The 25,126-nt window shown below is 43.5% G+C and overlaps 1 long non-coding RNA gene across 1 annotated transcript in view; it reads right to left on the bottom strand.

The window, feature by feature from the left end:
• Window positions 1-243: 243 nt before the first annotated feature.
• LOC146343813 (uncharacterized) overlaps window positions 244-25,126 on the bottom strand; it is a 70,169-nt gene continuing 45,286 nt past the window's right edge. Inside the window, exons 2-5 of the long non-coding RNA XR_014792030.1 lie at window positions 15,508-15,693; window positions 2,266-2,341; window positions 1,791-1,845; window positions 244-793 (exon numbers count right to left, since the gene is read on the bottom strand). This is a non-coding gene — a long non-coding RNA (uncharacterized LOC146343813). The remainder of the gene's footprint in view (window positions 794-1,790; window positions 1,846-2,265; window positions 2,342-15,507; window positions 15,694-25,126) is intronic.

Genomic DNA, 25,126 nt, shown 5'->3' with positions numbered 1-25,126 from the left:
AAGCAATACAGTCCAATAAAGACTGTACCATGTGCTGTTTCTGGAGGTTTTAATTGGTTCTATTCCATTGACATTTGTGAAAATGCAATTGAGTAAATGCACATTCTAAACAATGCCTTTGGAATATACATGTTCCTAAGTGTGCATATCCTTTCCCTAATACTGTTCCTTTCTTTCTTAGAACTATTTTCTCTCTGCCTGGCTGAATTATAGAACATTACAAATGAAAGTTGCTGCTCCATTAATAAAATGGAAGGATATTTTTATTGACATCTCCATATATACTTTCATATTCTCTCTCTCTCTCTTTCCCTGATATCTTCTTGGCAAACTTGATACTGCTTTTTTGCAAGATCCCACTGCTTCAGAAGCATGACTTCCCCGAGGAAACGCTAGATCTTGTAACAGAAATATCTTTGAATCTTTCAGATAGCCAGTCCTCAGGGAAAGGTTTAAGAAAGGATCAAAGCTTGTCCTTTCAGCTTGAATTATTCCATTACAGCCGAATGTGACATAATTACAAAAGATGCTGGATGTGGAATCTCATCAGGATTATCTGACACTCATCTTTGTTGAAAAAGTCTCCCCAGCTGTTGCTCTGATAGCACAAATGTGACAGGAGTGCGGAGCGCAAAAGTACTTCTAAGTGACCACTGCTTTGGGGCCTGGCGTCTGTTCCCTGGGCTGCTTTGCAACTTTCCAGTTACCACGAAGATCAACGTTGAATAAGTTCAAGAGATGAAGGAATATGTTTACTGTTGCCCTGTTTCTCCAGTGAATAGCAATTAGTTGCCTAGAAAATACAAAAGCGTTATCATCACCTTTGGTAGTGGGTCTTCTTGCTAAAAACAAGATTTTCAGTTGTTTAACCAGAAATGTCTACAGTTAAACGCGCACACACGTGTGTGTGTGTGTGTATGTATGTGCACCAATATTGTTTACTAGCTATAGGCACAATCCACAGCCAAACTGTCCTGTGCAAGCCTGATCAAAAGGAATTCATTTGGATGGGAGTTACACAGAAGAATGTGTCAGATAATGTGGTCTGCTTTTTAACTTTTATGAGCAGACAAAGGAAAGCAAGAAGGACTGAATGTACAGGGGTGATCTTTCCTATAATAAGACATTAAGAAGAATATATAACCTCAAGAATGACAACTGCTGGATATTAAACCGGGGGAAAGCAACGGGTGGGAGGGGTTATATAATTTTGGTTCTGTGCCAACATTAGACCTTACTGGGCAATACACACACACACACACATACAGTATATGTAACTGAATATATTAAAGGGTTGTCTAAATAGATCATGTATCAGTTCTTCTTAGCTACTTGTATATAGAATTGATGTTGAGCTTACTAACAGCAGTAGAAATGTTGATTCCCTACTACTGAAAGGATAAAGATCAGCTCTGCAAGCTACATAATCCGTCCTGGATAGCTATCATACTGTTTGGTATGCCTATATGACTAACCCATTCTATGTGTTAAGAGAAGGAAGACAGCCAGACAACAAATCAGTTCAAAACTAAATTTTGTTTATTGCATACTAGAGTGAAACAAAGCTTCTGGCTGTGTAAACCAAAATGTGTTCCCCCGCCCCTTCTGTGCTGTAATTCATTTAGGGTACAATCCTATGCATGTTTAGACAGAAAGGAGTCCTACAATTCTCATGCTGGCTTGGGAATGGTGGGAATTGTAGCACTTTTTTCTGTCTAAACATGCATAGGATTGCACCCTTAATTTGTAATCATACTTTTAAAAAGAGAAGGGGAAAAAAAGATGCTCACCTGCAAAATGATTGCAAAAAAGATTCATTTTTCTCCTGATGTGCAGCACCTGGAACTGAAATGGTATGAAGCAAGTTATGATTGAGTTAGAGAATTTTACATATTTTTATACACACACACAAATACAGAACTACTACTACTACATATATGAGAAAAGCTCAGTTGTAGAGACAACAACATCAAAAAACCAGTGTCGAATAATTACCTATGCCGAAGGAATTGGTGGCTTGCTTGTTAAAAAAAAACAAAAAACAAGAAACTTTATTTTCCTTCCCTTGTCGTGGATTACATTTTCTTCATACATTATTAATGAAGTTAAACTACTAGTAACATGCCAAATGTGCTGTATGGGAGATTTGTGCCTAATCCAGCACAAAACAGGCCCAGTCACATAATGACAGGGGAAGAAAGAAGAAAAAAAAGAACAAATGTCAACAGTTTCACATTGGGACTAGATTAAGCAGGCCATACTTACTGATTTCTTACACAGGGATTAGTTGGCTTTTAGTGCTAGGCAAAGGGAAGCCACACTTCTATATTATGAACACGACCTACACATTAAAATAAAATAAAAATAAATGAAAGGAGACCAGAACCTTCTTCCCCACAGAAAAGCCATTTATTTAATATTAGTCTTAAATTATCTTTGGGGTAAGGAACTGTACAAGATGATTAGCTAGCAAGCTAGATGATAGAGAGATGCACTATTCATGTGTTACTCACATGTAAAGGACTTACATGTTGAAAAAGGGAAAAGGGCCATGCTTTTAGACCTACCACTGATTCAGCATCTCCTTCCCCAACATCTAAACGTTGAGCATGATAATCCGCAAAGGAACCCCAATGTTTGAGCAGCCCCTTGTGTGTAGGAGATCCACATTAGGACATCTGTGCAACCGGGTCTGCTGGTCGTGCAGAGGCCCTCCATGCAAGGAGCTGCTCACATCTTGGGGTCCCTTTGCAGAAAACTGTGCTCAATGCACAGATGTCAGAGGAAGGAGAAACGATGTCAGGGTCGGGGCTAAAAGCCCCACCATGCTCCTGTTTTAACTAGGGATGTCAGTTGCTGGGAAATCCAGTTCTTTTTTGACTCGACTGAGTTCGACTCGATTTGCAGAGTTTGACTCGATGTATGACTCGATTTGCATTTGCAAGCCAAAATGTAGGTTTTCTCCAAACTCCGGGAACTTCTTTTGTACATTTTATCTGCAGGTTCTGTAATGTGCGCAAATTCCTGAGCAATTTGCATAAATTACATCCAAATTTGTGCAAATTCAGCTGGGATTTGCACAAATTGCTCAGAAATTTGTGCAAATTGCAGAACCTGCAAAAAATGAGCAAAATGCTCAGAAAATCCACGAAATGGCCCAACTTGCTGCAGACTGAGTTGGGAGCTGCAGTGGGAACCAAAACAAAGTCCAGGGGACCAAACCTAGGAAAACACATCAAACTCCAGCCCCCAAATGGATTTCTCTGTCATCCCCAGTTTTGACATAGAAATGCCCATGAGGAATGCATGAATATGGCTTAGGTTAGATCATAGATTTCAAAACATTTGAATTCTGATGGCCACAACACCTCTGACTTGATGTGGGAGTTAGCTGGTAGCTGCCCACTCCCACCTGAAAAACCTGCAGAACTTTGAGTTCCCCTCACTCAAGTTCTAGTAATGAAAAGAGGGCTGATGGCAGCAATAATGAAGGAGAAACATTGCAGCTTGGCCTTGGAGGCAGCTGGGTACGTCTTCAAACTATGAAGCTAAATGGTGGAGATTCAGGACAGACAAAAGGAAATACTTCTTCACACAGTGCATAGTTAAATTATGGAATTTGCTATCACAAGATGCAATGATGGCCACCAATTTGGATGCCTTTACAGGAGGATTAAACATATTCTTAGAAGCAGGCCAGCCCTATCCTTAGGCAGAGTGAGACAGACTTCAGGTGGCAGATACTGGGAGGTGGCAGCAAAGTGAGGGAGGAGAGAGTGCTGTGGGCCTTGCAGCCTGCCCTGCACCCCTGTCTAAGCTAGCCTGCTGCCTTCAGGTGTGATGAGAATGCTGTCATATTGCCAGTGTTGAAGAATGATCCAACTGCCAGCCCAGTCAGCTACTGTACATGGAATGAGAGGGGGCATCATCTTGTCTTTTGCCTCATGCAGAAAAATGTCTTGGGCTGGGCCTGCATGGAAGATAAAGCTACTGATAGTGACTAGTCATGAGGGTTATATGCTGCCTCCAGGACTGGAGACAACCTGCTTCTAGGGATGGCAGAGAATTTCTCCACAAATCTCCAGGAGGCCGAATGCCAACGCATTCGGCCCCCCAAAATTGGTGGTGAAATTCTCCGCCGGCCCCCCGCCCCCCCCCCCGGGATGGGACTTACCTCGTGTGAATGTCCCTCTCGGCGGCGGTTCGGCGGCAGTTCGGCAGGGGCGGCAGCGGCGGCCGGTCTTCTGACCAGCTGCCGCCGCCGCCATTGCAAAATAAAAAAGGAAAGTAAAAAACACACACACACACACCCGTGATAGGCTACGTAACGATTTACACAGCCTATCATGGCTAGATTTCCAAAGTCAGCCATGATAGGCTATGTAAATCGTCACGTAGCCTATCACGGGTGACTTTGAAAAAAAAAAAAAGCGCGTATGCAAATGGCGGTGCCCATGGGGCGCCACCATTTCCGTTCCTTAGTTTGGCACGTCTAGTCTACATAAAGATTTACGTAGACTACAGCGAAAATAAGGGCAACACAAATAGCGTTCCCTTATTTTCGCTGTAGTCTACGTAAATCTTTACGTAGACTAGACGTGCCAAAGTAAGGAACGCAAATGGCGGCGCCCCATGGGCGCCGCCATTTGCGTACGTGCTTTTTTTTTTCAAAGTCACCAGTGATAGGCTATGTGGCGATTTACATAGCCTATCACGGCTGACTTTGGAAATCTAGCCGTGATAGGCTACGTAAATCGTTACGTAGCCTATCACGGGTGTGGGGGTTTTTTTCTTTACTTTTTTTTTTCGCGGCCGGGTAGAGGGGGCGCTCCTCCCCGGCCTGAATTTCGGCAGCGAGGGATGGGCCGCCTCCCCCCCGGCCTGAATTTCGGCCGGGCGAGGCGGGGCGCCTCCCCCCCCTCGCCTGAACTTCGGGGGGAGAACTGAAGCGCCTCCCCCCCACCGCAAAGCAAGCTGCGGGACCAGGTAAGTCCCTTTCGTCCATCCCTACCTGCTTCTGAATATCAGTTGCTGAGAACAACAGCAGCAAGAGAGAGCTATTGCCCTGACGTCCTACTTGTGGGCTTTACATAGACATCTGGCTGGCCACTGTGAGAGACAGGATTCTGGGCTAGGTAGGACTTTGGTCTGATCTAGCATGGCTGTTCTTATGTCCTTCATTGGGGGCTGATCCTGTGCCAGTATGGAACAAGTGTTTGCTTACTAAAGTAAATAGGAGCTAGCAAAAACGTGTGTGTGTGTGTGTGTGTGTGTGTGTGTGTTTTACCAACAAAATATGGATTGGCCTCAGGGTGACTGGAGTTTAAAGTTGTTTATTATCCTGGTTCACTATTAGTAGATTTTGATTAGGAACAAATGACCCACACTACTATGTTGTTTTCTAAATCTTATGAGGTTCCTTCATATCTTCAACAAAGATTTGGTGCTTAGGATCCTCCTGAAAGATGGGAGGAAGAGCTGGCCAAAGACATGTTGCTGCCTGAGGCAAAGTACAAGATGGCACCTCCCTCCATTCCATGTATTACTACTACCAGCAGTGGTAAAAGTCAGCAGGAACTGTCAGGTACCACCGCAAAATTCAGTGATTATACAGGAACGGAGGACAGGAAGGCCTGGCGTGCTATGGTCCATGGGGTCACGAAGAGTTGGACACAACTTAACGACTGAACAACACCAACATAAACAAATTTTAAAGGGATTTTTTTTTCAATGGGTTGTTGTTTTTATAAAGCTGTCAAGTGATGGCAGTGCTTACTTTTTGGGAAAATATCTTTTCTTGGGCTCAAGCCCTAATGGGAATCCTACCATTTGCCAGGTAAGGATGCCCTGGTTCCTAAGCAATTGGGAACAAGCTGCACTCACACAGTGGTAAAGAAAAGATACTTTCTAATGCTCAGAGGATCCTTTATATAAGGGCTATGCACGGACCTCCAACCTGCTTCAGTGACCTATTCAGAGCTTCTGAATCGGCCCCGATCTGCCTCAGCCTGATTTTGACCCAGTCTGACCCGCTTCGAACTTTGGGTCTCAAGCAAGATTCGATCATCCAAATTGTGCCTGCCAAGCCAAGTGAGCCCCCTCTTGGGCCATCTAAGCCTGTAATGTTGTGTAAATGACTGCCTTACAGCCACCATTTGCACAGGATTTGATTTCCAGAAATAGAAGAGTCACCATTTTAAAAGAAACTGGTGACTCCCTTGAAGAGGCTGATGGCTGCAGGTGCTCCAATGGGTCCAGATAAGGAGCAGGGGGCTCATGCACTCGTTGGGTGCATCCAGGGGAGGGGTGCAAGTAGGGCTTCAGGATCATCTGGATCGGTCTGAAGTGATCCAAAGCAATTTGGATCAATCTAACCCACTCCGGACTGCTTTGGGCTGATCCTGACCCACTTCAGATCCGGACCTATTCAGTCCAAATCGCCCATCTTCGGCTGGGAATTTGGATCCAGATCTGAAGCGGTGCGCAGCCCTACTTTATGTCTTTCTCCTTTAAGAAGAAACACAGATGGGATTGATAAGTGGGTGTGGTTAAAGAAAGAAAGAAGATCAACAGTTCCTGCAAGAGATTCCCCACCACCTCCATTCACACCATTGGCCCCTAGCTGCTCCTTGCGGAAAGGAATGCAGATGCTAATTGGTAATGGAGCAATTGGCTCTTGGTATAGCAGACAATGGCACAGCAAACAAAAGGAAGGCATACATAAACTGGGCCATCTGTTCCATCTCTTTTTACACATATATTTACTAAATTAAAGTGGATACATTTGAAGCTGTTTTCGGTGTTGCTCACACAGTGCTTTCCCCCAGTCAAACAGTGCTCTCCCTCCTGTCTTTCTCCTTTCTCCAGCCAGGAATATGACCCTGAAATCGTCTTCCCCAGCATAAATTGTGCATGAGACTGTAGAAAGTCCATCCTTTAAGACTGGGCAATTGGCCCATTTCAAGAATGTGGTGATGAGCCTCCTGTGCTGTTTTTTTCCTGTCTCTTCTGGTCATCCCTTCTAGCCAGGCTTCAACCTTCCTGGGCGGTCTGACCAGTTTTTCCTATTTCTAGCAGAAGCTGGTTTTGCAGAGTGGTGCTTGACTAGCCTTGGGGGCCAGCTGGAAACTGCTTCCATCCTTCCCCACCCTCCACCATGGGCAATTTTTCAAATTAAACCCCAGCTGGTTGTGTTGCTGTTGTTTTGAAGTACCAAATAAGTGTTTAACCAGAGAAACATGCCAGGATTTGGGGGGGGGGAGAATTAACTTGTCTGAAGCATGGGGACTGCTCAAACTAGGTCTGTGTTCAAACAAGGTATGAGTGTCACTAGGGAAGGGAAGGTGGGCGAAGTAGAGCTTGAATTGCAGCAGAAAAAAACTGAACAAGCTCCTATAGGAGAGGTGCTGAACCTCTTTCAGCCCAAGGGCCAAACTCAATTTTGGAGCAACTCTCAGGGGCCACATTCCAGGGGTTGGTGGGACCAAAAATAACAGCATATTTTAGCTTAACACACTTACTGCTGGTAACTAAGTCTTCGGAGAGGCATTTCTACCTTTTAGAATGGGATGGGGGGAACTGCAGAAAAGCTGGGAAACCAATGATTGGTGGCTGGGGATGTGGCCAGGTTATGAGGATGTGGCCAGGGGAAGGGGTGTGGCCATGTGGGAAACCCTGGAGGGCTGGATTCGGCCCCTGGGATTCTGCACCCCTGCTTGAAATGAACTCCTGCATCTTGCCCTTCAAGAAGGCAACACACCGAAATACAGACTCTGGCTGGATCTACACTTACCGCCTTTTCCCACTTCCAATGAGGTTTCACCACCCGCCTTTCACACTACGCAGTATCCACCTCGAATTGGAACCAGAATTTCCCACTTCCGTGCTCCCGCTTTCAATACCCTACTATCCCAGTATTTCCCCTTAATGTGCTCTGATTTTCCGCCTTCACTACCATATCCGGTCAGGTCCCCCGCCTGTCCATATAAGGCAGTGTTTGTATTTCCCTCCTGTCCAATCACAGCTCTTGACAGCCCCATGTCTTCTTCCAGCTACTGATCGCATAGCTTCCTCAGCAGCCCCCGTTTCCTCAGCAACAAGCAAAGGGCTGGATGTGCGCGCGCTTGTCTGATCTCAGAAGCTAAGCAGGGATGGCCCCAGTCAGTAGTTGGATGGGCGACCACCTGGGAATCAGGCTTCCTGCACTGAGCAGGGGGTTGTTCTATCCCTTTAAATGGGACTAAGTTTTACCCCCTCCTATCCCCCGCTCTGGATGTTTTTTTAAAAATTAAGGTGTTATCCTCGCAGAATCGGGGCTTCTCCATGATGTTTATTTTTTCTAATTCAGGCATGATCTTTGAAGATTCAAAGTTGTGAAGCTTCAAATATGAAGCTTTGAAGCTTCACAACTTCAAATCTTCGAAGATCATGCCTGAATTAGAGAAAAAAAAATCACAGGGAAGCCCCGATTCTGCGAGGATAACGCCTTAATTTTAAAAAAACAAACATCTGGAGCGGGGGATAGGAGGGGTAAAACTTAATCTCATTTGGAGGGATAGAACAACCCCCTGCTCAGTGCAGGAAGCCTGATTCCCAGGTGGTTGCCCATGATCCAACTACTGACCAAGGCCAACCCCGCTTAGCTTCTGAGATCAGATAAGTGCACGCAGGAAAACAGCACAGTGCTCGAGTTTGATGAAGCACTGCAACGGGGGAAATGGGTGAGTGTGAATAATCACGTTTTAATGCGAGAGCGTTTAACCCGACGGGACACCGAATTCATTGCGATGGCAGGTGCAGTGTAGATCGGCCCATAATGTTATTTTTCCTTTAAGCAATATTTTGAGGCTTTTCCTCCCCACACCCCTTTTGGGGGCTCATTATATTTCTTTTCTATCCCTTTTTGTCCAAAGACTCAACCATCCCACTGAAACATGAGGAATGAATGAGATGAAAAGGAAGAAAAAGGAAGTGGCTTCCTTAGCTCCCTCCCCTACTTTCTTTCTTGTTTACTTTCTAAATACTAAATACACCACTCTTCTCCAGCCCAAAATTTCCCACCATTGTGATTCCACTAGCAATAACATTGTGTGTGTGTGTGCACACACACACACACACACACACACAGTGTGAAACCACGTGGTTATTTCTTTGGAGACTCCCACTGAATGGGGACTCACATTTGTAGAGTAACACAGTGTTATTTGGCTTTTTTCTATCCTCAAATCTTCAAGCATCCTGAGCTCTCAGATCCCAGCCCAATGAGGTTGTGGGAATTTAAAATCTTTTGTGATCTCTTCAGGCCTTCAATAATTTAGCAATTAGCAGCTAGTAATTTCTGGTGCACATATGTTAAACACTGGCTGTTGACAAGCCTGTCATTTTATTAAATACATCTGCAGAAATCAAAGAGGGCAATTTCACTGTGGAAATGTTGGAAGGAGCTAACATTGGTATAGGAAAACTCTTCACTTCCCTAGCTAGATGTTTGTGTTTAAACATAGTAATGATGAATTGTGAAGATTCAAGGGCTCACCAGAAGCCGGTGTAATTGTGCCTTAGAAGTACACAGGTAGTTCATCTCCTCTTTTTCTTCCACCAGCTGGCTTTATTCAGGGAATGATGCAGATGCTAAGGGCTAATTAACACATAGGGCTCCAAGATGCACACTGGCCACCATTCTGAATATGCAAGCGGGAGGGGGGGCACGCTGCAGCTTATCATGTTATGCACACCTAGGCATCGTCGGTTATTTCAGGGGTAAACAACCCTGGATAACCCTAGAACAACCTTGCATATTCAAAATGGCGGCTGGCACACCTCTTGGAGCCCCATGGGTTAATTAACCTATGGTGGCTTATTGTGATGTGCAAACCAAGTCATTGGCCAGTGTGGTGTAGTGGTGAGAGCATTGGACTGGGAGCCGGGAGATCTGGGTTCTAGTCCCTACTCGGCCACGGAAGCTCACTGGGTGACTTTGGGCCAGTCACAAACTCTCAGCCCAACCTACCTCACAGGGTTGTTGTTGTGAGGATAAAATGGAGAGGAGGAGGATAATGTAAGCCGCCTTGGGTTCCTTGCAAGAGGAAAAAAGGTGGGATATAAATGCAATAAATAAATAAATAAATAAAATTGGCTTGTTCATTACTTTCAACAACTCCCAAGTGACCATGGAGAAGCTGAAAGGTATGCAAAGAGTCTCTTCTCTGTAGTTTACACACATTTACACTGTATATTCTGGGATGTCATCTGGAATTTTCTAGCACTGTCAGAAACTTCTTCAGCTGCAGGTCCCCATTCTGCCACCATCAGAGTAAGTGAATGGAAGACAATTGAAAGAAATAAAATTGGTGGTATCCACTACTGTCAAATAATTTGCTACTCCCAAATGAGGCAATCAATCTAACTCAGTGCATACTATAGAGCCTGTCCATTGACTCATATAGTTGGAATAAGACTAGAGGTCACTTCGTCCATCTCCTTGCTCAGTGCTGGATCTGCAATGCAGGATGCAACTACAGCTTCCTGACAGAGGGCCATCTAGCTTCTTCTTAAATACCTCCAGTGAAGGAGAGCCCAGCACCTCCTGAGGAAGCCTGGCCCACTGTCAAACAACATCCAACAGCCTTCATATATTTGAAGACAGCTAGCATGTGTCCCCTTAAGCTACTCTTCTTCAGGCTAAACAAAACCCGCTCTTTAACCATTCCTCATGGAACTCTGTTTCCAAGCAATAATCTATTATTGCTTGGAAACACTATTCTGTTTCCTCACTATTCTGATCACCCTACTCTGGACATATTCCATTTTGTTGATAGCCCAATGCTGGTGTTCTCCTGTCTCATGCAAAGGGCTATAGTGGGGACGGGATGAGTTTGAGCATGCATGCTCCACTCCCAAGCATATCCATGTGCCTGGCTACCTCAGATCCTGTTGCCACTGAGCATGGAAGTCTTCATAGGGCAGTGGTGTAGAACCTCAGGCCCAGGGTGGGGCGGGGGGAATCTCGCCCTCCTGGAGCCACCATCCAGCTCTCTGCGGGCCCCAGATGGCCACACCCACTTCCCCTGGCCACACCCCCTTTCCCACAACCTCTGATCATTTGGCTTTGGGGCAGTGTTTTTCCCACTGTAAAAGGTTGACATGGCTCTCCTAAGGTTTAGTCACTGACAGTAAGAGCTTTGAGCTAAAACGTGCTGGAATTTTTGGCCCTGACTCTTTTGCCTTCAGTCCCAATGGCCATTGGAATGCAGCCCCTGAGAGCTTCCCTGAAATGGAATTTGGCCCTTAGGCTGAAAATGGTTCAACACCCCTGGCACAGGGGCTTGCAAGCATATTCAGTCAAATGTGCTCACATAGCTCCCACAACCAAGGACACTGAAATGACAGGGTTCATGACTGCAGGAGCTGTTTAAGTGCATTCAACTGAATGTGCTTACCAGCCTCTATGTAGACTGTCATGTTCAGTGCACGAAGGTCTATGAGGTACCTAGATGCATGGAAAAGCCTGGGGGCATGGCATGTGTGCTCCTGCACATCCCATCCCCAGCTTGACTGTAACCACGCTGGAGGCAAATGCCTGGGTAGCCCTAATGTTCATCTTAAAATGTAGTGCCCAGAATGGGATACAGTACTCCAGATGAGGCCTGAGCAGGGCAGAATAGAGTGGAACTCTTGCTTCTGCTGATTTGGACAGCAATTTTGCTGATTTGGACACTATGCTTCTTTTAATGCAACCTAAGATTGCATTTGTTGTTGTTGTTTACCAGTGCCTCATGTGGTTGACCAAGACACCTATAGCCTTTTCACACTCCCAAGATGCAACTTCATATTGCACATGCACAAAAACTCATACACATGGAACAAGATTTTGTATTAAAGGAGAACTCTTGTCTGAGCTCATGCAGATGAATTCGTTACTTTTCAAGTAAATAATGAATTCACTCAGGGTAAGTTTGCCCATCACTACTTATTATATACTTTGACCCTAACCCAATTTTGTCTTCCTCCAGTTTTAATGGACTAAATGTGAATTTTGAAAGAGGACAAAGACTGCCTTTGCTCAGTTCACAGAGGAATGAAAGTTAGGTGGATTACTTTCTTGTAACATTGTGGTTTTATTATTGTGGTCATATTGTGGTTTTAATGTTCTATATATTTTATATTGTTTTATTGTGTGCCGTTTGGTTTTAATTTTTGTGAACTTCCCAGAGAGCTTCGGCGATTGGGTGGTATAGAAATGAAATGAAATGAAATGAAATAAATAAATAACATTGAGACACCCTGAAAGTAGGATAAAAGAGCAAAACTATGTTTCTTTATGTGACAGGTAATATTGTAATTTAAATTATGTTGTTCGATAAGCCCTCTCATTTTTTACCTTAAACTAACAACATGTGAGTATGTTTTACAAGTACATAAAGCATGGTGTTAGCATTCAGTGAAAGACATTTCTCTATTTAAAAACCTGGGTACTCAAAATGGATTCAGAGGGACTAATAAATTGATCCAGTATGTGTTAATCAATAATGTGAATGAATAACCAATGAAAAAGTGTCACTCGTCTGCCAAAGGGGAAATCATCCAAGAATGAAACCAGTGTAATAACACAAGTGCATTGTATCCTTCAGCAATTAAATGTAAAACATATTGGAGTGAGTAGCAATTCCCAGTGCTAAAATGTACGCTGCTCCAACAGCATTAAAATGGCCATTTTAATAGGATTTAATGTATTTTAGGTGTAAAATGTTGAAGTCAGGATACTCTCACAATGGAATTTCAATCCAGTGCACTGGACATTTGAAAAGAATTTTTGTAATGTACTGTAAATTTTAATTAATATTGTGCAAAACCTTTTTGCCAGAGCTGGAGAAAAACCCTGTGTAGATTTGCATATAAAAGCTGGCATCCCTCTGTTTTTGCCTATTGAACTTGCTTCCAATAATAGATTGTCAGGCTAGTATAGGTAAAACTGATCCAATTCCCATCTCTGGGTCTGAGTGTTTTAACAAAAGCCATTCTTGTTTTTGTGCTTTTAGTAAAAGTTAATGGAGCAATATATAAGCCTGCATTTTTACTCAAAGTGCTACAGAACATAAGAAATTAATGGTTCCCTGTCTTGCCTGTAAAAGCAACTGAGAATTCTTAGAAGTGTTTGGCCTGCTATTCTTTGCTAGACCTCTTTGCCAGTTCCTGGCTTTCTAAGCTCGTGATCTTTCCCTTTGGCTGCTTGGTTTAATTTTCCTGGACAAGAGGTTTATGCCAAGCTGAGTAGCTCTTCACATTTATTGCCAACATGAGATGGGGAGCTCATCATTGGATATTTAGTGTGTAATCCAATTCACTGTAAAGGCATCAACAGACTTCAGTGGGTTGACCAAGCCTTTGTTGCTTTGTAACAGTATGCAAAGGAAGATGGTTACCCTTTTCTCAAGTGGAGAGTGTATTCAATATTTGACAAAAGTATCTAATTTGATTGGGAGTAGACACACAGCAGAAACAGATTATCATTCTAGATGCCTGAAATAATCAAGCTGTTTTCACACCTTACACTGAGTGTGTTTTTCACTCAAATTTACCTTAATTGGTGAATGCAGTCTGTAATACAAGTCACAAACATTTTAATTGGAAGTATTGTTTGGAGAAATGCAAAGGGTGTGTGTACATGTTTTCCTCTTTCTTTGAACCAATAAACTCTCAAGGGGCACAAATATGGTAGCTCATAACCAACACTGTCCCATACAAATAGAGCATCTCCTCCAGGACTTCTCCTGCACTTTGGCACAATGTTTCTGAGAGCATGAAAATCTTAACATCTGAACATTCATAATGCAGGCTGGTGTGATGTCATGGTGCAGCCTCAAAAACCAATGTAAGCATCTCTTATGAAAACAGGGTTTGATGAGCAGCTTCAATAAAATAACTCATGTATGTGTCATTAGAATAGCAGGGAAGATACCTTCCCTGATAATAACAGCACCTAGAGAGCAGCAGCAGACCTGAAACCACAAATGCTGAAGAATACACCCAGTTCAGGATTGTGGTCTCAGGTCAATATGAAGACCCCTAATATCACAGAATAAAACAAATCTGCCAGCATTTTCACCATTTCTAAGCACCACAGGCAATGCTTTCACAGGGTTTCCGAGCTCTTCTATGGCAATAGTTCATACTGGGAAGTTCACTGTAATCATCATTTCAATGTGAAAGGGCAAATTTGCTGCTAGGAGTTATTAGGAAACTGACTACAAAAGAAAGTAGCAAATGTCAGAAATGCCACTGTATACATGCATGATGCAATGTCCATCTGTGCTTCACTATAGAGTGCACACAGGATGCTGAACTGACATCCAAAGTGAAACATTTCTTTTCTCCCACCTTAAGATTTCTTTTTTAAGGCTGTGTTAAGAGAGAAGGCTGTAGATCAGTGTAAGAGCACATGCTTTACATACAGAAGGTTTCAGGTTCAATCCCCACTTCTCTAGGTAGGGCTGAAAAAAACCCTGCTTAAAACTCTGGAGAGCTACTGCCAGTCAGTGTCAACAATACAGGGCTAGATGGACCAATGATCTGAAACAGTAGAAGCCAGATTCCTATGTCCCCATGTTCCTAAGGCTCTAGGGTTCCAGTGTTGGCAATCAGCATGCTGGTGCAGGAATACAAAAAGGTTTCTCTGAGTTCGTTCCCCTGCCTGACTCTGTTGTGGAAGCTGGAGTATCATACAGGTGCCTGCATGGCTGCTAGGGGCCCAGAGAGGTAGTGTAGGAGAGACAAGCTGGGCTGGCTAGCCCTTCAGCTCAGCTTGCTGCTGATTCAAGAGCAGTTGCCCTCTTTAATTGTCATGCCTTCTTTTCTCTATGATCCTTGCCTCTTTAAGCCAGATGCAAGGGAACAGGGGATCAACCTGATAGTATCACAGGATCAGGCTGCTTTGAAGGAGACCTCACAGGCATGGGTAAGGTGAGACGAAACTGGGATGGGGGTAGGAGGAGCTTTAGGTGAGTGCTGCAGCAAAAGGAAGGAGTCATGGGAATAGCTTTTCAGGGTGGGTGGGACATGTAGCATCCCCCAGTCTTTGGAGGCACCAGCTGCCCCTGGCAGCCACATTTATCTAGTAGAGATGGAGAAGGAGAAAGTAAACACAAAGGTAGTATAAGGGACAGGGAGGTGCAACATGAATATCTGATAGGTTTCTGTATAAAGACAGACTTATTTTGTGTTTTTTACTTTAGAAAAATAGTAACCTGGATGAGAGGAGGAGGAGGAGGAGGAGGAAAAAGCAGCAGTATTTCTTTAACAGTTTAAAGCAGGGGCAGAAAACTTTTGGCCCTCCAGATGTTTTGGCCTGCTTCTCCCATGATCCCTCAATAATAGTTCTGTGCCAAAAATTTCTCCCACATGTTTTTCTCATTCAATCTGATAGAAAGAAATTGCTTTCAAAAAGAAATTCAAAGGAGGAGAAATTTCAGAAAAATTCTCATGGGCTGGGTTTGGATTTCCCGTGCTTACCTTACTTATGAGGTGGCTGAGGAGTGTGTGTGATCGTCCTGTCTGTCATTGTGCAGTAATCTCTGTGGCAGCCTGTAGCCTCCTCAGCTTCACACACTTCAGTTAAAGCCATCACAAGGAAGACATCATGAGGCAATTCCTCCCATGGGGCTTTTTCAGTTCAGAAAGTGCAGGGGGCCTGGGAGTCTGCAGAGCAATGGAAGGAAGTGCAATAGAGAGTGAAAATACACACAGCACCCTTGGCCACCTCGCCAAGATTAGGTAAACTCAAAAATACCACCAAAACAAATGCAAAACTCTGCCTCAAAAAAGTGGAAGCCTCAACACAGTTGATGCTGTTGCCACCTACAGAAGCAGTGCAATAAACCAAAAATCCTTAGCAAAAAAGAAAGAAGCTGTGCTACAACACCTGCCAATAGTGAGCCCTATCTGTTGGAGAATTTCTCCTCCCCTAGGAGAAATTCTGTGAAATTGTCCCCCCAATTCCTCTGCCCACAAATAGGCTGGAGAATTTTGAGAGGCCATTTGTGCACAGCTCTACTCAATATTGGTTATACAGGCTAGGACTGATGGGAGTTGTAGTCCAAAACATCTGGAGGACCACACATTGCCTATTCCTGGTTTAGAGTGTTCAAAGTACTTCACATATATTATTTCATTAAACATTATTGACATTTACAAAATCATGGACAGTGTGGGTTGAGGATGTTTCTCATTAAAACTTGGGGTCATCTAATAAAGTTAAATGGCAGTATGATCAAGATAAGCATCTTTACACAAGGAATTAATAATCACAAGAAGTGGTTATGTTCACCAGTATCAATAACATTTACAAGGATTAGAAAGATTAATGGTAGGTAAGAGTAGTATTATTGACTAAGAACTGAACCTATTTATACAGAGGCAATATACCTGTGGCTACAAAAGGCTGGAGATCGGGTATTCACATCTTGGGAGGGGGAGAAATTCAGCAAATTTGTACTTCGCAAACCAAAATGCAGTTTGGTATTCACATCTCTCCAAATTTTGCAACGCTGTTCTCCAATTTTTAAAAATGTATCTATTAGGGGGGAATTGCACACAAAAATCCATACATTCATGAAAATAACATACAAGATGCATTATATTAAGGGAAAGTGCTTGCAGAAGTATGTATGTCGGAGAAATCGTCACACACAAATTCATATATTAGGAGATATGTGCATGAAAATGCATATGAATATTCATGTGGGCATTTTTTAAAACATGTTTTTAATGCTGTTGCATTAAAATGACTAGAAGTAAAGTGGCTTAAATCCAGGTACGTTGGTTTAACTGGATTGTGATTCAGGCTGTAATGCAGCAATCAAAAATTCATATATTCGTAATAATAACATACAAAGTGCATTATATTAAGGAAAATTGCTTGCAAAAATGTGTTTGATTTATTATTTTGGCATAAGCTTTGACAGCCAACTATATTAAATGCATGCAGACCTATGCTAGTATTCTCATTTGTTGGAATCCTAACCTAGACGTTCTGCTTGACAATTTAAGAACTTCGAGGCAGTGAGGAATTATGGAGCAGTGACACTTTACCCTACTGGGACAATAGTCCTGTCTCTCGCCCTTTCCCCTGCCTTCATAGCAAGTAGGGCTCTATTTTGGTTCTTTGTTGATTACAAGTGTTTTTATCCAGCCTTTCCCTTAAAAAAATTTCTCAAGGTAGCTTATAATCTAATCAACATATTAAGGGCACAATCCTATCAAGATAGGTGGCCGCCTCCGAACTCGGAGGCGACTGCCTATCCAATTCAGGGCAGGAGAAGCGCAGAGAGGATCGTCCCCGCTGTGCTTCAGCCACCCTGCATTCTGGGCTAGACAGCTGATTTCGGCTGTCTAGCCACGCAAAGTTGGAGCGGGGGGGGGATGGATGCCGGATGATGCATAAGAAGCATCAGAATGGCACTTCCGCCTGCCCTGCCCCACCTCGCCCCCAGGAATGCTCCATTTTCACTGCTCTGTGCTCCTCTTACAAGCTCAGAGTTTGGGGCTGATCTGCACTGCCTCATAGGCAGCATGGGACGGGGTGGAAGTAGGTTCTCAGGGAACTGACCTATCCTATGGCCATCTTGCTGCTGACTAGCAGCCATAGGATTGCGCCCTAAGACAACAACAATTTATAGTGGCGACATGCGTGTCCTACATTTGAAGGATTGTAAAGGACAGTCCTTTATTTGAAGGTGTTCTCTGTTTGAAGGGCTGTCCAGTTCAAGTCCATTTCCAAGGGAAAGAACCAGAAGTACAGGGACCTTGAAGTTGTCCATCAACTGTTAGCAATATACATAGATCTTCTAGTCACAGTCTTCCCCACTGTGATGAGATGGATTGTATTTCTATTTGAGTTACAGTAATTATTTCTAAATGTGCATCAATACACCTAAATTAGCATATGCAAATTTTATGCAGGTCTCTATCTTCCTTTGTCCTCTTTTGGGGTGATGCATTTCCTCTTTTTGGACAATGTGTAAGTGGCCACCCCACAATCACTCCCTCTATTTCCTGTGTTCAGAATGTGACAGTTGTTGCTTATTTAGTCAAAACAGCACCATCCACTCACCAAAAGGAGACATCAGCAGGCTTGGAGGAACCCCAAGGTTTGCAGAAGTAGAGAAAAATCTGTAGGGGTAAAGCCCTAAGGGGAGAAGAAAGTCCAAGAACAGTCCAATGAGAAATGAACATGCTCAATGGCATCTCTCAGGCCTCCCAACCAAATGTAATTCAGATAATGGTGGGTTGTGGAGAAGAGCCTCTATAGAAGTCTCAAAGGGTGGGGAGACTTGTACTGGAGAAGACACAGACAGGAAGAACATCTGTGCTCACATAGAATCACAAAATTCTTATGGAATTAGCCTGCATATACACAACCAGAGAGAGAGAGTATGGTGGGAGTGTGCAGGAGCACTATGGAATATCTAAGGATCTCACTCCATATCACTGTCTCAGATAATGGCTTCTGTTGGGATGCAGAGTACTGACGGTTACAAACCATGTAACAGAGACTCTGTGGCAACTGTATGTGATTTAGAAATGAGGCAGCATTTACCAAGCATAGCAGATGTGGCCCCTTGTCTGAAATAAATGTGTAAACTGCCACATGTGATTTGCACAGCTTTATTCTCTCAAACAGCCCATGTGACTCTAACCATGGTGAACCAGCTATGAACCTGTGTAAATCTAAATCTGATTTTGTTGACGACACAGAGCCAATCATATTCAGCAGGAGGACAATCTGATGATGCCTGACACAGGTGTGTCACAGGCTCTTCCCAAGCGGAGCTTTTACCAGCTGGACGCAATTGACAGGTGCAAGGGAAGATTACTGATTGCTCCTCCATCCCTGTTGGCATGCAGGGATTTGCTTGCTTGTTAGATGCTCAGCAATCCTTCTGGACTGAACAAAGACTGAACAAGGATGAATCCTATCATATAATCATAATATATTGAGTGATACTCAGATTTAACATCAGTAGGAGTCATTAGGTGCTTAAAGTTGTCAAAATCCAGGTATTTATTTATGTGTCTTTACATGCATTAAGAAGACTGGCTTTACATAGACTTAAAAGGGGAGTTGATCTTCAGAATGCTTATTTCAGTGCATACATTCATATAATAATGGATACTGCTGAAATGTTGAATAGTCAGGGGAAAGGAATCAGATTTTTGGTGTGCTTTATTTTTTAGAGTATGCATAGTTTTGTTTGTTGGTTTAGAATATGATTTTATGTTGATAAAAACTTAGGTATCATATTTTTGGAATCACGTAACAATACAATTCCATTTGGGGTGGAAACCACATTATGTATCAATAGGCAAACTTAGATTAACCAATAATAAGACTGAATATCTGAACTCTGAACAAAACATTCCAAAATTCTGAAATCTGAGTTCAGAATAAATTAGGAATACTAAGCAGCTTTACACAGATGTCTTTATTTAGCACAATTCATCCTGTTTTACAGCCATGTTCACACATGCATGTTCATCACTAGAAGACCACAATATCAAGTGATGGCTTGCATGTGTGATGGTTCTTCAGGACAAGAACCATCACAGTTCATATACCACAAATGGGAAATGTATACCACTTCAGACACAAAGCTTTCCAATGGAAGCAGCTCATGCATGCTACACTTTGCCATTAACAGCTGGTACAGACATGTATGTACATCAGTTCCCATACCATACCAGTTTGTCTGTGTCTTAACTAAAGCCCTTCTCCATTGCTTTATCTATTGGAAGTACATTATTCAACCACAAGGAAGGAGACATGCCAGAAGTGACATCCCAGCTCTGGCATGCCCTCCCTAAAACAAGCTTGCCTGGCACCCATATTGCAATCCCTCCAGTGCTAGCATAAAATATTTGTCTTTATCCAGGCATTTAAATACTGTCTCAACCTTAGCCTGCATCATCATCATCCTTATTATTACTATTATTATTATTTTACTGTACAAATAATTATATACTCAGATTCCAGGGCAGTGTACAATTAGAGAGAGAGAAAGAAAGAAAAAGATTGTTATACACTGCCCAGGAACCTGAGTTGTGTAATGCACAAGCTTTGAACCTCTTTTAGCCTGAGGGACAAATCCAATTTCAGAGAAGCTCTCAGGGGTTGCAGGCCAGTGGTGGGTGGAACCAAAGGCAAAAGGGGGTGGGGATGAAATTCCAAAAATACTCAGAATACCAACCTATTTTAGTTTAAAGCTCTTAATGCAAGTAACTAAGCTTTAGGGGTGGTATTTCAACCTTTTAGAATGGGGGAAAATGTGCAAAAGCCAAGAAACCACTCAACAATTGGCAGTGTGGAGAAAGGGGTGGGGCCAAGGGAAAGGGTGTGGCCAACTTGGGAACCCCGGAGGGCTGGATTGTGACTCCAGGTGGCTGGACTTGAATAGGTGAACTGACTCTATTGAAAGCATTATATTTAAGGTCATATGAAAGTGCTATATGTGGTGTTAGATCTTTGATGATTCACTCATACCTATGAGTTATCACTTGCTGTTGAGGTCACCTAATGATAAATATTAGAGCGTGCCCAAATGGCCTCTCAAAATTTTCCAGCCTGTTTGTGGGCAGAGAAACGGGGGGCAGGGGGATAATTTCACTGAATTTCTCCTAGGGGATGAGAAATTCTCCAACAGTCCCTCACAGATAGGGCTCACTACTGGCAGGGGTTGTAGCGTAGGTTTTTTCTTTTTCCCTAAGGGTTTTTTGTTTATTACACTACTCCTGCAAGTGACAACAGCACAAACTATGTTGAAGCTTCCACTTTTCTGAGGCAGAATTTTGAATTTCTTTTGGTTTTTGAACTTACCAAATCACTGCGAGGAGGCTGAGGGTACTGTGTGTGTTTTCTCTCCCTCTATCGACACCTTTGCTTTGCTCTGCAGACCCCCAGGCCACCTGCCATTCCTGAACTGAAAAAGCCCCATGGGAGGAATTGCCTCATGTTGTCTTCCTCATGATAATTTTAACTGAAGTGTAGGAAGCTGAGGGGGCTACAGGCTGCCACAGAGATTACTGTACAATGACACACAGGACAATCACACACACTCCCCAGCCACCTCATAAGTAAAGTAAGGTCAAGAACCCCAAGCCCAACCCATGAGAATTTCTCTGAAATTTCTTCTCCTTTGAATTTCTTTTCAAAAGCAATTTCTTTTCTATCAGATTGAATGAGAATGGTCAAAAAACATGTGGGAGAAATTTTTGTCACAGCACTAATAAATAAGCATGGTGAACTTGGTTTGTATGTGCCTTCAGAGAATTGCTTCTTTTTACATTTCTTTTTATTTGCTAAAGATTGAGGACAAGACGTAAAGGAAACTGTGGAGATTCCAGACTGAGGAGCATGGAATGAATGCCATGAAATTGTAAAGGTCTCTGAAGACCCAATAGATTATTGTACATGTGTCCAGTTGCTCCTGGTTTCTGTTTTCAGCAACATAATGGGCCTTTCCAAATATTTTTCCACATTCATGAGGGCAAGAAACCTGACTTTTACTTTAAAAAACTGAAAGCTAATAATCTTGGAAGTAAAAATTCAATCAGCCTGATGTTTACTCATCCCAGTCTTTTGGGCTATGGCACCAATTTTCCACCCCTAACCTAGTGGAGAAAGGAAACAAACTACAATGGTTCCCTTGCATACTTCTTGTCCAAATTTGAAGCCAGATACCATGTGGAAAGGAGCAAGAAAAATTACTACAGCCCATTGTTTTTGTGTATTCTTGCTCTTCTTCCTGCCTCCCCCCACCCCCACTCCTTTCCTTTTCCACTTTTACTTTGGACCTGGGGCACGTTATTGTACCTCTGGTTTGTACACAGCTCTGAGAAATTCAGAAAGCCAAACCAGCACACTGGAGAATGATTACGCCCATTTAAACCATTCAGACCCCTTTTCTATCCATAAATATGTTTATATTCACCTAGGGATGGCAGAGAATTCCACCACGGATCTCAGTGAGGCTGAATGCGAGTGCATTCAGCCCCCCAAACTCCATGGCGGAACGGCCTGCCACCCCCCGCAGATCCCCCCCGGGACGAGACTTACCTGGGGCGGATCTTCCGGGTGGCAGCGGCTTCGGCGGCGGCTTCGGCGGCAGCGGCAGCTGGTCTTCCGACCGGCTGCCGCTGCCGCCATTTGCAGTCTTGTAAAAAAAAAACAACATGATAGGCTACGTAAAGATTTACGTAGCCTATCATGGCTGGGTTTAAAAAAAAAAAAAAAGACGTGATAGGCTACGTAAAGATTTACGTAGCCTATCATGGCGGCATTTAAAAAAAAGAAAACCGCATACGCAAATGGTGGCAGCTACGGCCGCCGCCATTTGCGTTCCTTCTTTTTGGCCATCTTAGTCTATGTAAATATTTATGTAGATTATGATGGCGAAAATAAAGGGGAACGCAAATAGCATAGCGGGCGCTATTTGCATCCCTTTTTGATTCGCCGTTTTAGTCTACATAAATATTTATGTAGATTAAGATGGCGAAAAATAAGGAACGCAAATGGGGGCGGCCGTAACCACCGCCATTTGCATACGCGTCTGTCTGGTTTTTTCCCAGAGCCCTCCGCAGCCAGAAATCTGGCTGCAGACGGCTCTGGCCTGGCTGGGCCTGGCCGGCTGCTCCGCGGAGCTGCCGCAGAGCACAGCCAGCCATGGAGGATTCCGTGGGGGAGGAACGGATCGCCTCCCCCCCCCCCGTCGAGGATTCCGGGGAGAGGGACAGAACGCCTCCCCCCACCACCATCAACATAATCCGCGGGAAGGTAAGTGACTTTCGTACATCTCTATATTCACCCACATGCTTCCAGTCTTTGCAGGACAGTGTTGATTATTTTACTTTCAGCACAGAGTGGGGTGGGGTGGGGGACAGTGAAACCACTGCAAAGTGAAAAGTGAGGGGATCCCTAAAAGAAAAAGCGTTTTTTCTAACCATAAGTTAGCACAATGTTTCAAGCCCACCATTTTAAAAGAGCAGAATCAAATCCAGAAATCTACTTTTGTCTACTGAAAGAAAGACGCATTTACTCCCCACCCCCATCTCTACCAGCCAGAGAGGAAGATGTTCTTCAGTCTATTAAAATTCACTTCCCTTTCTTCCTTCTCCTCCCTAACTAACCTTTTCACGAAAGGAAAGATTACTTGTTCTCACAGATAGCTGCTCTGCCCTTAAAAGTAATGATCTAATTACCCCTGCTTCCTTGTGTTCCTTATTTGAAAAAAAATAATTAACTGCTAGTATATGAATGAGGGCCAATGCAGCCATGCAGAAGACTGTGTTATCGCTTCAGTATTTTATACATTCTCTGCTGCCAGATTTATGGATGGCTAAATTGATGTTTCACTTAAGTATTCAGCTAATGAGAGTTCCTCCTCTTTTCCAAATACTACACTGACTGTACTAGCTTCCCCAAACCAGTTGAACAACTGGCTCTCAACTTGGCAGTTCTTTTATAAAGGCATAAGAAGAAAGTAGGATGAGTTTGGTTGTGGAGCGATCACAAAATTCCCCACTAGTCCTTGCCTCATACAGACCCCACAGAGTTGCTATTTGGCTGGTTTTAAACCAGCCTGGTCTTTTTGCCTTACCTCTTATTCAGTGTTAATCCTCTAAGTACAGACATGCAGGAATATGAAAAAGTTATGTTTACAAATTAGCAATACTTTTTTATCCTTTGGGAAGGGTTGCAACCCAACAAACCCAATTTACCTGATAGTTTCTCCTTCCTCTCACTGAAAGCAAAGTCATGAGAACTAATGAGACCCCTTCACCCTACACACATACAGATACACACACACACTGCCCATGCTCTGCTACCATTTATCTCTCCTCACACCTCCATTGGGAGATTTCTCCCCTGTGCAATCTCCCCTTGCTTGTCTCCTTCAGCTGGCTTCTCTCCTTCACTCCCTGCATCTACTACCATTCACAGACTTTCGTCCTTCTTGCTCACAGTTGCTGCTCCCACATGGCTGACTTGCTTTATTATTGTTGTTGTTGGACAGGATCTGTCTTAGGTGTGTGCTTCAGATTTGGCTAATCCAGAACTGAACTCGGCTTATTTGGACAAATTCAGGAGATGTTCAAATCTAAGAAGGGCTCCTCCAAACCGGACCAAAACTGAATCTGAACACTCCTGAAGATTCGTTAGCAACTTGGATTCAGAGGGATGCAGAGACAATGTGTCTCCAAAAACTGATATGTTTCACCCCAAGCTCTCATTTATGGAAAACACCAGGTTGGGGAGAGGTGAAGGGGGAAGACAGAGTGTAGTTTTGTGACTGGCAGCTCTAGCATCTACTCACAGTGAATGGTTTTGCCAGGGCTTTCTAATCCCAGTGCTTTGGGAGAAGGATATGTTTATTTATTTTATTACATTTATATCCTGCCTTTTTCCTCCTTAAGGAAACCAAGGCGGCGTACATAATCCTCCTCCCCTCCAATTTATCCTCACAACAACAACCCTGTGAGGTAGGTTGGGCTAAGAGCCTGTGACTGGCCCAGAGATACCCAGTGAGCTTCATGGCCAAGTGGGGACTAGAACCCAGATCTCCCGGCTTCCAGTGCAACACTCTAGCCACTACACCACACTGGCTCTCAGGATGTTGAAATAACATATTGCAAAACTGATCCAGTGTTCAGTGGTCTTTGCTAGTTCTCACTCCCAAGAGCAGGAATGTTAAAAGCATTTTTGTAGAGTTTGTGGGACCTGAAAGGGTGTAGCATTGGGTGCTTGCTAGGAAAATGCTGGATGTTCACGCTCTTCTGGCTCTGCCACTGTATGCTGCACATGGCTTAGCCACCCCTCTCCTGTTGCATTTTCTGTGACTTTGGTGCCAATTGAGCAGAAAACAAAAATGTCTTAAACTGTTTTTCATTCATTACAACTACCTAGCCCCTGCACCTTTCCTTCTGGAATTGTGTAGAATTCTTAACTAGAGCAACCTCTATGCTGTATGTCATTTTCATAACAATTGCCCACCAAAAAAAGACCTTGGGAGATAAGCACATCCTTTTTTGGAAACCCTCAAACAGTAAAGACTGCTCTTGAACAAAACTCTCTGTACCT

The sequence above is a fragment of the Heloderma suspectum genome, chromosome 5, assembly GCF_057233095.1.
Source record: "Heloderma suspectum isolate Gila_16-S chromosome 5, 16-S_ref, whole genome shotgun sequence".
Classification (NCBI taxonomy): Eukaryota; Metazoa; Chordata; class Lepidosauria; order Squamata; family Helodermatidae; genus Heloderma; species Heloderma suspectum.
This window is presented reverse-complemented; position numbering and strand designations above follow the sequence as displayed.